Here is a 14,128-nt window from a genome sequence, read left to right as displayed (position 1 = left end):
AATGAATAAAAATGCCTTTTCTCACCATAGCTGGAAATGAGATAGACACAACAGTTGGTTTTCATCCAGGCAACTCAATGGAAGAGCTGCTTAGGTGTTAATGAGGATTGTATTTGGCCCAGCTACAACAGAAAGATGGTGATCCTGAAAAGAGACTATGGGGGAGATTTTTAAAGGCACAAAAGGCCAGTTGGCCCTAATTCTAACTAGTTTCCCAATAAGGAAGCTGCATGCTTTGCCCCGGATATAGGGGAGAGAACCACAAAAACAGCAAGTAAAGGGGCTGCACTCATTCTCTGTGGGAACCTTAATAACTATTCCAATTCCCCTGACTTTTAAAACATTTAATAAGTCATTCAGAAACTGTCATGGTTACGTTTTAACTGACTTCCTCCTGAAAGTCACTGTGACGATGGAAATCTAAACTCCAAATCATTTACATCTAAAAGCCTAATTCATTCAGAAAACGACTTATAGAACCAGGTTGTACTGTTCTTTCTACGGTTTTACGATATACTGGGAAGACAATCAATAGTACCCATGATGATTCATAAAGGGAAATATCCCTTTTGTTAAAGTGCTACCTACTGGCAGATGGGGCAATGAATTCAGTCATTTGGAAGCAGGCTTTTTTATGTCCTTCCATGAACCGATTGTTTAATTCATATTCTCACTGGGTGTCCTGTTCCTGATTAGAGCTCTGTGTAAATGCTTGTACCCAAAGGGAAACTGACATATTCTTGGCTTTTCAACAGCTATTCTTTTGGGGTTTGAAATTTCTAATGATTCTTTCTCAAGTTTTGCAGTAGCAAAAAAAAAACAAAAAACTCAAAAAACAAAAAACAAAACTTTTTAAGATTGACTGTTTTTCTCTCAACCCTAAGGAAAAAATTGTAACATTCTGACTTAAACTAGGCCAAAGGATATTTTAAAACTTCTCAATGTGGGTGCAAAGGGGAGAGGGAAGTTCCTCACCCCAGTCCTTTCTTGCTTATTTTCCACAAAAGGGCTACAATTGCTTAACTAGTGGAGTATCTGGTGACATCCACAAAACACTGCACTAGGCCATACAGGAATCAGGGTTTAAACAAGGCAAGACCCCATCTTACGAGATAGACAAGTCTTCTGTCCTGACTAAAGTTTTATTTTCCTTCATGCCAAAGACTTAGAAGGTCCTTGTTTCACATCATTTCTCCACTAGGCTGGGATGGAAGGTTGTAGATGTCACTATTTTCATTTTCACAATTTTCACCAAAACATTTTGTGTCCTGTTCTATTCATAAATATTAATAGCCACCATTTCTTTGCATTTGCTTTACCAACTATAAAAGTGTAGTGTATTCACTTATGCATACTAGAGCTCTCCCTTATATTTAGTATCCCCTCCTGATTCCCTCCTTTTATCCCAGATTCCCATGATCGTGTCAATTCCTGGGCTCTCTGGACACATACCATATATAGTACATCATGCATTAAACATCATCTCCACATCATACACAAGCTTCTTGCCTTTATCATTAAGGCTCTTCGCATCTTAGCCCCACCCTACCAAGTTGATCTAGTAACATATCATAACACTGACCCTCAACCTTCACTCTCTGATAACATTTCCAACCTTTAATGCCCACCTGTCAGCTTCTGCGCTAAACACCTTTGTGCTTTCTCCCACATCACCCCTTATGGATGGGGAAAACTTCCTGATGTGAACCATACAGCCACGAGCTTATCATCTTATAAATCCATCTGCCATGATGCTGATAAAACTCCACTTGCTCATCTTGGCTATACAGGTGACGAGCTGTGGCTGTCTCTCTTCCCTTTCCTTCCTTTTCCTACTCCTTTCATTCATTCCTGACATTCCCCCTCTCTCTACCCTTACCCCCGATTTTAAAAATTGGGAGCAAAATGAAAACAAGTAACACCATAACATAACTAAGAAAGTTGTGTCAATTCTTCACCGTATTCATTTACTTGTATGTTATGCCCTTATCCCCTACTCTTTGTCTGTTTTTGGTTGGTTAGACTGTAAGTGCTCTGGGGCAGGGATTGTCTCACATCCATGTTGGTTTGTACAGCAGCCAGCACACTGGGCCTTTGGGAACTGCCATAATTTACTATTTCTAACAGGTTGTGCTGGCTCTTAAAGGACAGGCGCAGCCTCTTCACACTTCCCAGGGTCTTTTTACATCCTGCCTACCTCTAGACTTCCTCCAGGACTGTCCACAGGCCCTTTTCCAACAGATCCTCCTGCACTGCCTCCCCGCCTCTTTTGGTGGAGACCCTTACACAGGTCTTATCTCAGCCCCAGTTTTGCCAGACTGGACAAGAAACTTGTCTTACATAGTCCTGCATTTTCCATCCTCTCTTGCTACCCCAACCCTTATTTTGGACTGAAGTCAGGAACAGGCTGTGCTGGCCTGTGCCTACTCTTAAAGGGTCACCACAACTTGTTACATTACTACAGGCTACTGATAATATTAATAATACAGTGACTGATTTTCTACCACTATACTATGATTTCACATACCACCTTCACCAAGCTATACAGGTGAGATCCTGGTATAACTGGAAAACAACCTTTGCAGCTTTCCGGGGTCCAATTACATATTAAAACGTATAAGGTGAAGCACTGTAAAAAATGCAAAACTCTTTTCTCTCTCTATCTATATCTACATATTATAAAGGTCCATATATTTATAGACATATATACATGAATTTCAACTATATACAGAATACCACCAACATAAAGCAAAAGAGAAAAATGGAAAAGATCCCTGTGTGTAATCTGGCAAGTACTGCCTCTGAGGTACATTATACCATGCCTGTATCAGTTGATTTTTTTAATTTGATATTTGTTTATGTTACCTTTAACAAACCCGAAGTACTACCACTTCTCACACTAATCCCTCAGTATAAGTTTATATTCCTGGAGTCAGTTTCTTCAACAGCGACTCTCCTGAATACAGAATAATAAACATGTTGTGGTTTAATTATTCTTGGTATTGATGTCTTTAACAGGTTTAAGAAAACACAGAACTTACATATAATGAAAACACACAAAAGCCCCATGTGCTTTCTATTCTTACTTAAATCATTAAAACAACAGATTTCCCTCAGTTCAGTTTTGTAGCAATTACTGTTACTCCGTACTGGACTTTTATTATTTGTAGCAATTTTCTATTCTTTGTCATTTGCAGATCTCTGGTGTTTTGTTCAAAGCTACAGAGTAAGAAGAATCATGTCACTAATCCTCCTTAGTTATATGAATAGGAAGAAAAATCAATACATCGAGCCCAAATGTATCTGGAAATGGAGTTAATCCATTATAAATTCATTACGTTGTACTGGGGCAATATAGGGATTCTTTCCTTACTTTGGAGAATTCACAGCTGTAATATTTCAGTTCTGCGTTGCAGGGTTTTATCACCGTTTTAATGAAGTGTAGTTGATTTTGAAGTAAAATCTGTCAGTTTTCATGAAAAGAATTAGATTCTTGTCTTGTGTCGCCTGATCAACTTTAAAATAGGACTTAATTCCCATTATCCTGTGAAGAATATATTTTCTAAAAATTAATTGTAGTGGTATATTTTAACTTGATGTGACGACAGGCTCATTATCAGGAGTAGTATGCCAGCAGGCAAAGATGGATTATCCAGGAAAAACAGATTCATGGAAAGGAAATTTAAAAGATTAGACTGTCTCCTGGACAAAGGGTCCCTTTGCTGAAGGGAAGAACCTGAAATTACCCTTTCTCTCTGTATCCGCATGCACTTTTTGTAGGAAAGCCCCCCTCTACCACCACCCCTGCCCCCACACCATCATTTTGGTCTATTAGTTACAGTAGAAGGTAAAAACAGTGGGAGGCAGGCCAGTAGACAGGCACATGGATGCTCACCTTGCTTCTTAAAAGGTGCCTCTGGGATAACCTTTCATGTCTGACCCTCAGTTCCCTCAGGCCCTGCTGTCGTCAATGGGCTTCTTGACAGTGGGCTCGGCTCACTAGCCACATTGGTTGTTTCACATCCTTCATTTAACAACTTCTATCAGTGGGTGACAGACTATAAACTCCCTGAAATAACTGGAAGTGGTCAAAATATAATTATCTGTCCTCTCTCTGCTGTACTGATGCCCAGCTAAAACTACCCCTTGGGACTTCCGATGCCTGGGTCCCTCGGTGTCTGTAGAGAATTGCTTCCTTGCTCTGAGACCAAGTTGCTCAGCATGTGCTTATCAGCCTTCCCCACAGATTGGCTGTTTCCTCCTTCCTTCCACAGCAACCAGTGTACTGCTTCTACAATTCCCAGATCCGAGATCCCAGTGCAGCCTCCGGGCTGCTCCTGCTGGCTTTGCCTTGTCCCTGCCTGGCTCCCTGACAGTTACCACAGCAACTCCAAGGCAGTTCCAATCATGACTCCATTTCCAACCCCTTAGGCAGAAAGCAGGATCAGCAGGCAGGATCTTCTGGTTCTGTTCAGGCCCGTACACCCCCTCTGTCACAGCTGAGTTGATTGTGTGTTTCTGAGGTTCAGCGGTTTCCTTTTCCCAGGCTCTCGATATCACCTCCCTGCATGGTTGCCTAGCAGTCACAGGTAGCTACTGTTTGCATGCACTGCTGTTTGCATGCTACCCCAGCGTCTCCACGCTACAACCACCCTCTCTAGCCTCTAGTTGCCCTGAGTCCTACTGTCACCTCCTCTGTGCTCTGATAGGCAAGGGCTTCTCAAGCAGTAGGTAGTGATCAACACACTAATTATGAAGAGGTATCCCAAAGGGTCTCAACCTACTGGTTGAAAAGCTAAAACAATCAGTAAACATCCTCTGGCACTAAGGCCCAGAGGGAGCCTGTGAAGAGGAGGAAAGGAATAGCATGCCACTTGTCTGCCTCCTCCACCCAGGCCCCACCTCACCAAACTCCAGACACAGTCAGACTGCCTGTCTACCTCCCTCTCCCATGCACAGCATTCAGCTCTGGTGAAGAAGTGCTGCTTGGACATATAGCGCAGCTAATTCTGCTGCCCCTTGAAGCAGTGCTTCTCTGGAACTGTGCTCCGCCTGTAGGGAAAGGAAGCAGGGAGGCTAATGGACAAATACAGTAGCCACTTTAAATGGCCCTTACATGAGAGAGAGGACAGTTGATGCAGTGTAGTGGTTTTACTAAAAGGGAAGCAGAATGGGCTGGAGAAAATCTGTCTCGGATGGTTTGTTAGTGAGAGAGGAAAGAGCATGTCAATATTTTTAAAATCTCTCCAACACACAAATTCTGGTCTGCCAGAGAGTGCTATTATAATGGGGATACAGCCAGGAAATGGTGGCACAGAATATATATGAGCCTTAAAACAGCAATAACAAACAGAATGGTAAAAGTCTGAGAAAATCAAGAACTTGGAGAAGACCAATAAAACTCTTAGGAATTTCTATTACAAAGTTACATTCTTCACAAGGGGTTAGACAGAAGGAAAGACTAGAGAAATATATATCTGAAGCTTTAAACTTCCCAGAGAGGATACAAAGAATCTAGGCAGTCCTATACAAAAAGAAGAATGGAGATCTGTCCTAAAAGATTTAAACAAAGGGGAAATTCCGAGAGGGAGACGATCCTGGTGATTTAAAAAAAAAAAAAAAAAAAAAAAGGGCGATCACCTAATTCCACTGGTTAGTTAGTGAAGGCCTTGAATTGAGGCGTCTTGCTGGGAACTATGAGTAATGCTTCTACAATTCTCTTTACAGAACCTGGGAGAGACCCAACAGATTGAGGAAGCTACAAATTGTTTCACTAAATGATGACTGCAAATTACTGGCAGAAATTCTGGCTTCCCAGCTGCAAGATAAAACACCCCAAAATAATACACACCAATTAGGTGGGGTTTATGAAGGAGTGGCTGCTGCCTGACAAAATGAGGAAACTGATAAATCAGACAAAATGCATTAGAGGCAGCTGCAGTTTTTGCAGTAGACTCAGACAAAGCAGTCAGCAAAGCTGAATGGGGTTTTCTGTGTAAGATTATGGAGCATTACAGGATAAGAAATTTATTGATTATGTGGATTGAACTTTAACACAAGGCACCCTCAACAGTAGTTATCACCAGTGACACTACTTCAGAAAACTTTTTCCTAGGCCAGGTACAAAGCAGAGACTGCTGCTATCCCCCATTGCTCTTGCTGTTGGTGGTGGGATTTCTTGCACAGCAATTGTAGGATCACCAGGAATAGAAGGAATCAAATTTTGGGATATGTAGGTAAAGGCCAGCCTACACAAAATAGGCTTGAGGAACTCTGAGAAAGCCTAACAAACTGGAGAGAAAAAATGAAGACTATCCAGGAATTTGGGGCATGATCTCATCTTACTGTCAATGTTCTTACATCAGACTGTATCCTTAAATGAAAAATGCATTAGGCCCCAGATTGAATTGTGGTTTAAGTTAAAAGACCAGTGCCTCAAATGCCTGCAAGTTAAAATACACCCCAAATTAGGGATATGCTCGTTGTCCCACCCTTAGCAGATTCTGTTAAGCAAGTTTTTAATTGATGGAATTCATTACCCCTTCACATCTGGGATATAAATGATTTGTTACAGATGTCTTTAGACAGAGTGATAAAAAGTGACTAGATCTAGTTCTCACAAAATGTTAATATATGTTTAAAGAATAAGTATGGAGCATTAAGGCCCCTAAATTGTATGTTTAATGTTATCAGTATTATCTGAATGGTATGACATTTCTTTAAACTGTTAAAGTGGTTGGTGTATCCATAGCTGGATTGCTTATTTTGCAAAAAATTATACTGGAAAAAGTCTATGGAGTTTATTAAAAAAAAAAATCCTGTCCACAATGTTGAAAAGTGGAATACATACTCTTCATGGGTTTGAGCCAAAAATACAGCTGTGCACAAATATCTTTAACCAAAGCTTAAAAATTCTCATTTTAAATTTTTCTTTAGTTCTGCTTTTGGGTATAAAATTTCCAGTATTTCAGATACTTTTTTGTGACTAGGAGAGAAAAAAGTTTCCACAACTAAAACCTGCTTTTCTTGACTGAAAAAAACCCTTTCCTCTTCTGATTTTTTAAAAGGGAGGTCAATGAACAAAAGAATTTTGAAAAAATCATCCTTTTCTGAGAAACATGAGGGAAGCGGGAGAGTTTTATTTGGGACCCTGGGATGGGACTAGCCTGACTTGTTTTGTCACACCTCAGCTTGCTGAGAAGTAAATGGGAGTCCCTGAGGTACATCTCTAGCCACAGGTTAAAAACAACTATCCCACAACTTCCAGCTGCCACCACAACAGCTAACATCCCTGCAAAATTTCATTTCGTTTGAAGTGATCTTTACCAACTGGAAGGACTCTGCTAGGCAATTAGCTCGTCAGACTTACAAAACCATTAAGGGAAGGCCAGCACTGGACCAGAAGGTCCACCAGAGAAATTGTCTTTTACTGTTTTTCTTCAGGAACAAGAAGGTGTTGTGTAATTTTCCCACCATGTGGAAATATATTATGTGTTATGTATGTATATTAGTTTTACTAAATATTTTAAAGTAGATTAAATTGCATTAAGATTTGTATTTTGCCATTCAAACCTTCTGCAATTCCCAGCCCTGCAGGGAAGAACTAGCCCTGCTGTCATATTCCATGCAGGGGTGAAGCTTATGCTGGCCTGCACTGCGGGCCTGATCCATTGGCCTGTATGTTTGGAGTCAGCACCATAGCCCCATTTCCTGCCCCTTTGGAGTGGTTTATGCTCTACAAGGCACAAGCAGAGAATAGTCTCTGCATCTAGAAGAGCACACTAAAGCTTCTCACACTCCTTTCCCCCTCCCCCCTCCACACCCTTGGAGTGGAGAGACAATCTATCATCTAGCCCACAATGGGTCTGATCTTACTCTCAGTAAAGTCAATAGGAATTTTGCTATTGAGGTCAAAAGGTGTAGAATTGGTCCCTATTTTTTTAGCTAATAAATAAGAAGCATAATGACATACAAAGATCAGGCACAACAGCATCATGCAGCATTCAAAATTACCCTATTCTCCTTTCTCAAGTCTCCCCCAACCTCTCTCATTGTCCTTTACAGCCTGTGGAGAGTAAAGCCTTTTCAGCACCCAAAGAAAAGTTGAATGGATAATTTCCTGGTCCAGTTGCCATGAGAGTTCTATTACTATTGTTTTCATCATTTTAGTTTTTTAGGTTGTAATGTGGTTGCTCACTTTTGAGCATTCATTCAGTCAATTGAAATAGGCATAACCTCTGAAAGACTAGCCAATGTTTCATGGGAAACTGGGGGGAAAAATACTGTTGGGTAACAATTCTCTGTTGCCTTAGCCCTGGTGTATCCATTTATACCTGTGCAAAGGGATGCCAAATTCTACCAAGGCAGAATGGTGCACAGGTGTAAATGATTTCTCCTGTCATGGGCTTTGTGCAAAGGTCCTTGTGCCTAGTAGAGCTGACATTTCCTGTTTTTTCCTCCTCGGTGCATTATTACCAGGGATATTACTATGGAAACAAGAACTTTTTTTCAGCTGCTTCTGCTGTTTATTTCATACCTAAAGCCCAGGGACACATCTTGGCCCCCACTCCAGCCCCTTTGAGACACTCTGACGGTACTAAGGATGATAGACAGCTGGCAAATACAGCCAAATGGAGATTTCTCCAGCAATGGGGAAACTCTGGCTCTGCATCAACCATTTTAGCCCTCCTGGTGCAGGAGCATGGCTGTTACCAGCCAGCACAAATTAGATTATTAAAGCCGCTGTAAATCTACTCTAACTTGGGCCAGGGACTGAATTAGCCCTAGCTCCATTCAGGATCCAAAGGGAGGGAGTTCTATAGTACCAATTTCCCCTACAGCCCTCAGTCCTGTGCTAAGCAAAGCATGGCTGCACACAAGGATTTGATCTTTAGATCCTTTCTTCCTTGATGCCTGTGTCAATTAATATAGCGTCATATACCGAATTGTAAGATTTCAGATGGGACATTTGAATGGAAGCAGATGAACACAGATCCCACTTTCATGCCACTGTCCAGGCTAAACTAAAAGTGTGGGGAAAAGAATACAGAAAATATGATACCTGCAGATCTTCCTCACCTCCTATGCATGTGGTTTTTTACACAGTGGATCCATGTAGTCACAGCTTTATTTGACACACCTCCGTTGCTTCCCTAGACTGGTAAAATAGGCAGAATTGTTATTAAACAGATATTCATCAAACTTTTCCATGAAGCGTCAACAGGGATAAGTTAAAATGTACCAAAAGGTCATCCTCCTCCTCTCATCTACTCCTCCTCTTTCTAGACTGTAGCATGACTCAGAAAAATAAATAACTGAAGAGCCTTTGTTAAACTCTGGGATGCAGATTTGGTTTTGGCTTTTTTAAAACTTTGTTTTATTCAGGTCATTGCGTGGACCATGTGGAGTAAAATAAATTCTTAAAAACGTTATAGGGAAAGCAATAACATTTTACCTGTGTTTGACAGTATCTTAAATGTAGTGTCTTTATCCCCAAGAGATCTCCGATACAGAGATCATTTTGTAAAACTGGACTCCCCCACTATGTTTTTATATATATTATAATGGAATTGTACCTCTTCTCTACCATTCTACTGGGTATTTGAGAGACAAGGTAGATGAGGTAATATCTTTTATTGGACCAACTTCTGTTGGTGAGAGAAACAAGCTTTTGAGCTTACACAGAGCTCTTCTTCAGGTCTGGGAAACTAAATCAAAGTATCAACGTTTGAACAGATTGTTTATCTCTCTCACCAACAGAAGTTGGTCCAATAAAAGATACTACCTCACCCACCTAGTCTCCCTAATATCCTGGGACCAACATGGCTACAACAACGCTACAAACATTCTGCTGGGGAGTCAGTTATATTCTCTAGTGCCAAATCCTGCAGAAGGGCCACAGAAGACCTCAAAGGCAATGGAACTGGAGCAGTTTGGCTGCACCGGGGTATTCTAGCAATGAAAAGGAGATACAAAGGAATTTTGTTCACCTGAGCAACAGTTCACTGTAGCTGTCTCTGCACCACTGGATGGGGGACAGGCTAGAGAAGCAACAGAGGTGTAGCAAATAAATATGTGACTACATGGATTCACAGTGCAAAAAACACATGCATAGGTGATAAGCAAGGACTGCAAGTTGTCCTGCTGCAGTAGCAAGAACTCCTCTGCTAGGCAGAAATTCAGCTCTGTGCGGTTGGCCAGTGCAAGACACATACCCCACTTAAATGTCACTTAAACTTTCAGAACAGGGCTTGGGTGGTGCATAGGCTTTGTGCTGTTCCTCTGCAAAGGTTTGGATTTAATTCCTCTAATTTTGTGACCCACGGGGCAAAGGGGGAATTCTCTCCCCTGTGACTCCCTTGAATAGCCCTGTATGCAAGACTCATCTTGAATATGGTTTGTGTGTGGAAAATGGCTGTTGGTTTCTTTGCTCTGCTCCTTAGGGTATATTTTCAGAGTTACATTGAGTTTCAATTTCACAGTCACCTTCCATTGGCTTGAAACCTCATGAGTTTCTTTTAGAGTAACAGCCGTGTTAGTCTGTATTCGCAAAAAGAAAAGGAGTACTTGTGGCACCTTAGAGACTAACCAATTTATTTGAGCATAAGCTTTCGTGAGCTACAGCTTGCATCCGATGAAGTGAGCTGTAGCTCACGAAAGCTTATGCTCAAATAAATTGGTTAGTCTCTAAGGTGCCACAAGTACTCCTTTTCTTTTTATGAGTTTCTTTGACAACGTATCTTCGAGGGCTTCTATTTTACCTCACTTTTTATTTCAATTTCCCTTTTTATGTGCTTTACTTCTGAGTTTGGGGTTAGTTTGAATGAGAAGTTGATTTTCAAGGGGATTTTCCTCTTATGTGACGGCCAGTTTGGATGTGTTCTTCTTTCAGCCTATCCTCTTGTTATTTTCTGTTCTACTTTTCATGAGTGCATTTTTGTTGCTGCATGCAATTTATTTTGTTTGTTTGGTTTGTCATCATGCATGCAAGCAAAGCTTCCATTACCTCCGAGTCAAACGTGTATAACCTTCTGGTGAGTGGTTTTATAATTTAAGTGTAACTGTAAGCTATGCCAGACCCGCAGCACTAATGTGGTTATACAATGTAGTCAGGGCCCACCTGAGTCTCCATAAAGTGTTTTCCCTGCAGTGTCAGTGCATTTTTCCCTTTTTAAAAAGTAACATTTTTCAACCACTTTCACACAGAAACTTTATAATAATGACTCGTGCTACTATAAAGGTTTCTGTACGTGACACGACAGCCAGCCTCACTGATGACTCAGGCTCTGAGCTGCTGAATGATAACATGATCCACTACTCAGACTTCTGGGCCGGCCACATTTAGGATTCCCATGTGGCATTTCTTTTGTGTGACTGAGGCATGCTCCCCTGTGTTGATAAAAATTGATTTGTTTCCAGAAATTCTTTAGGTATTCATAGTAGTAATTATTCCTATTTATACACAAAGGTGTACATGACCATAGACTGTTGAACAAAGGTGCCAGAAGATCTGGTGTGCATAGTTATTTCCCATTGGCAGCTCTGTATTATCCTAACGATACCAGTTTTGTTGTCAGTTGTACAGCTGTCACTGTATTGTCAGCTACAGTGAAATACATTCCAAAGGTTAGGGAAATGAAAATTTCTCTTTGCAGAGTTTAGACATATGGCCAGAGTTAATATCATATACATTTAAGCCTTACTTGGTTGCATGCTGTTAATAATTTAAAATCATATTAAGAAATTATGCCAGCACAAAGAATTTCTTGGGTGCTGCTTCAAGACGATTGTCCTGATTTTGAAAGGAAACCATAAGAGAATCAGATTATCAAAGCTTTAGAAGGACATCCCTCCAACTAGCAACAAATCTCCAGAAGCATCCCTCCATCCACAGAGGCTACCAGTTCTTCAGGCCGGAGGCATCCACTGGTGAGAAGAGGTTGCTCAAAGGAACACTTCTTAACAAAGTTTCTAACAGTGTTTTAAGAGAACACTCACTCATAGAGAGAAGGGACTCAATTCTCCCTTGTGTCCATGCTTTGCTCAGTACAGCAGAGTTGGGGCCAGTTGGGAGCTGGTTGAGGATTCTTTATCTGGGGCTGGGCAAACCCTGGCATTAAAGTAACTGAGGAGAGGCTCTAACATACACCCCCGGCATAAAGTCCATCTCTTTCCTGACCCACCATCACCCTGGCATGCCCCCAAACTGGCCTGGAAGGGGGTCAGTTGGTGCAGAGCCAGCTCTGCCATCTCCACTGACTTAATACCAGTGGGGGAATTCCCCTCTGCAAGGGAAATTCTCCATTGGATGTTTCTAGCCAGAATCTGTCCTCTTTTTGTGCTGCCTGAGGACAGCTAGATTGTGTAACCTCTATTTGCATTTGTGAATAATTATTCACACAAGTAGTTCCATTGACTTCAGTGGGATTAATTATGTGAGTAAATGCTCACCATCATGGGGAGAGTTGTCTAATCCAGTTCTCAATAGATTACACTGAGGGATTAGCATACGGTAAGTACCATGGTAGACAGAAATTACCTCACTCAACTGGGTCCATGTAGGCACCATAAAATAACTGCTCTGAAGCCAGCTTTATCCATAGTTGCATTTCAGAGGTTATGTTAGACTGTTTTCCCCAAGAACGACGTGAAGATCATGCAGGACAAGCTTTTAATACAGACCAAGGGAAATGTCTCTCAGGAAAGAGAAGATTCCACACAGTTAGATCCTCCTTCCACTGTCAACTCAATGCAAAACATCTTCCTTGTAAGTAGAATGAATGCATCTGTAATTTGTGTACTTGCTAGCTGACCAACCATCTATTTCACTGTTGATATTGCCATTCTGCTTTCACTGACCACTCCACTATCTCGTATCTATGGAAAACCTGCATCAGATGCAGTGAAGGTCAGAAGCGCCTATTATTTTGGTGGTGAAAGCCGGCTCCAAAGAGACACTTACATATGGGCCTGAGCCACAAAATTCAGATCTGGCTTTGAACTTTCACCAGTTCAGGAGAGTTCAGATGCAGGGAAGGTTCTGGTTCAGGCTTTTACCTTTTAATGAGAAAACACTGGATATTCTTCTTTGTAAATCAAAGCCAACTACTTACATTCTTCTGGGCTATCCCTGATAAGAAGTGGCTTACCATAGCAGTGGACTGATTAGTAACTTGGAATTGATAAGTAGAGGAATACTCTAAAAGCTGCAAATATTGATTATTGTCAAATGGGACTAAACCTGCATGAGTTTATATTCCTAACTGAAAAAACTTGTTTTCATCACTAATTAATCTAATCTATTATGTTAAATTAAATCATCTTTCTACTCCATTACCTACTATAGTAGTTACCTTTTCTCATCTTATTTTATTCAAAATAAATATATTTACTTTGATTAAATCCTAGTGGCAAAAAGAATACGTAAGACTAACTTTCACCTTACAAATAGTTTCAATCTGTTCTCCAATCTTCAAAAAGATTTTCTAAGTATGCAAGCCAATATGAATACTGTTCTAGATATATAGATACACACACACACACACACATTACCTATATCTATTTCTAATGATGATTAATTGTATTCTGTTTCTCTTCATGAACACAGACTTCATGTATTTTTAGTTTTAAATGACTTGTTTGGATGCAATGCTGATTGTTCAGCAAAGTTCCAGATTCAGCGACCTTATATAAATGAAATACCAAAGAACTGGAAACTGGAAATTTCCAATGACCGGTAGAGGCAAGTCTTCCTATTCAGAATCAACAATCTCTTTTTGTAAAAGTGAAAACTAAAAACCATGGCTTTATTTATTAGATACTGCCCACCAATAATCAGCTGTTTAAATGATAGAATAATGAGGTATCTGGTAATAAAGGGCTTAAATTCAATTTTAGTGAGTAATCACACATGACTGTTAAGCATTTGTATACCTACAACAAATAAGCTAAATCGATAAATAGATAAGGACATTTAATTAGCATGTTATATTTATCACAACTAACCACCAAATTATAGTAATTAGAATTTCTCCTCTCTATAGGTGAATAATGAGAAGCATTTTAATCCATTATGTATTTAAAATATGCATTATTAATATCACTTGATTATATATTTCAGGTTGATACA

At 40.4% G+C, this 14,128-nt stretch overlaps 1 pseudogene; it reads left to right on the top strand.

Moving 5' to 3' along the window:
* The window catches only part of LOC141989770 (uncharacterized), a 34,847-nt pseudogene extending 21,108 nt beyond the window's left edge, over positions 1 to 13,739 (top strand).
* The last annotated feature ends 389 nt before the right edge of the window (positions 13,740 to 14,128 follow it).

This window comes from Natator depressus, chromosome 6, assembly GCF_965152275.1.
Source record: "Natator depressus isolate rNatDep1 chromosome 6, rNatDep2.hap1, whole genome shotgun sequence".
Classification (NCBI taxonomy): domain Eukaryota; kingdom Metazoa; phylum Chordata; order Testudines; family Cheloniidae; genus Natator; species Natator depressus.
Note: the sequence above shows the minus strand (reverse complement) of the source record. Positions and strands in the feature narration are given on the sequence as shown.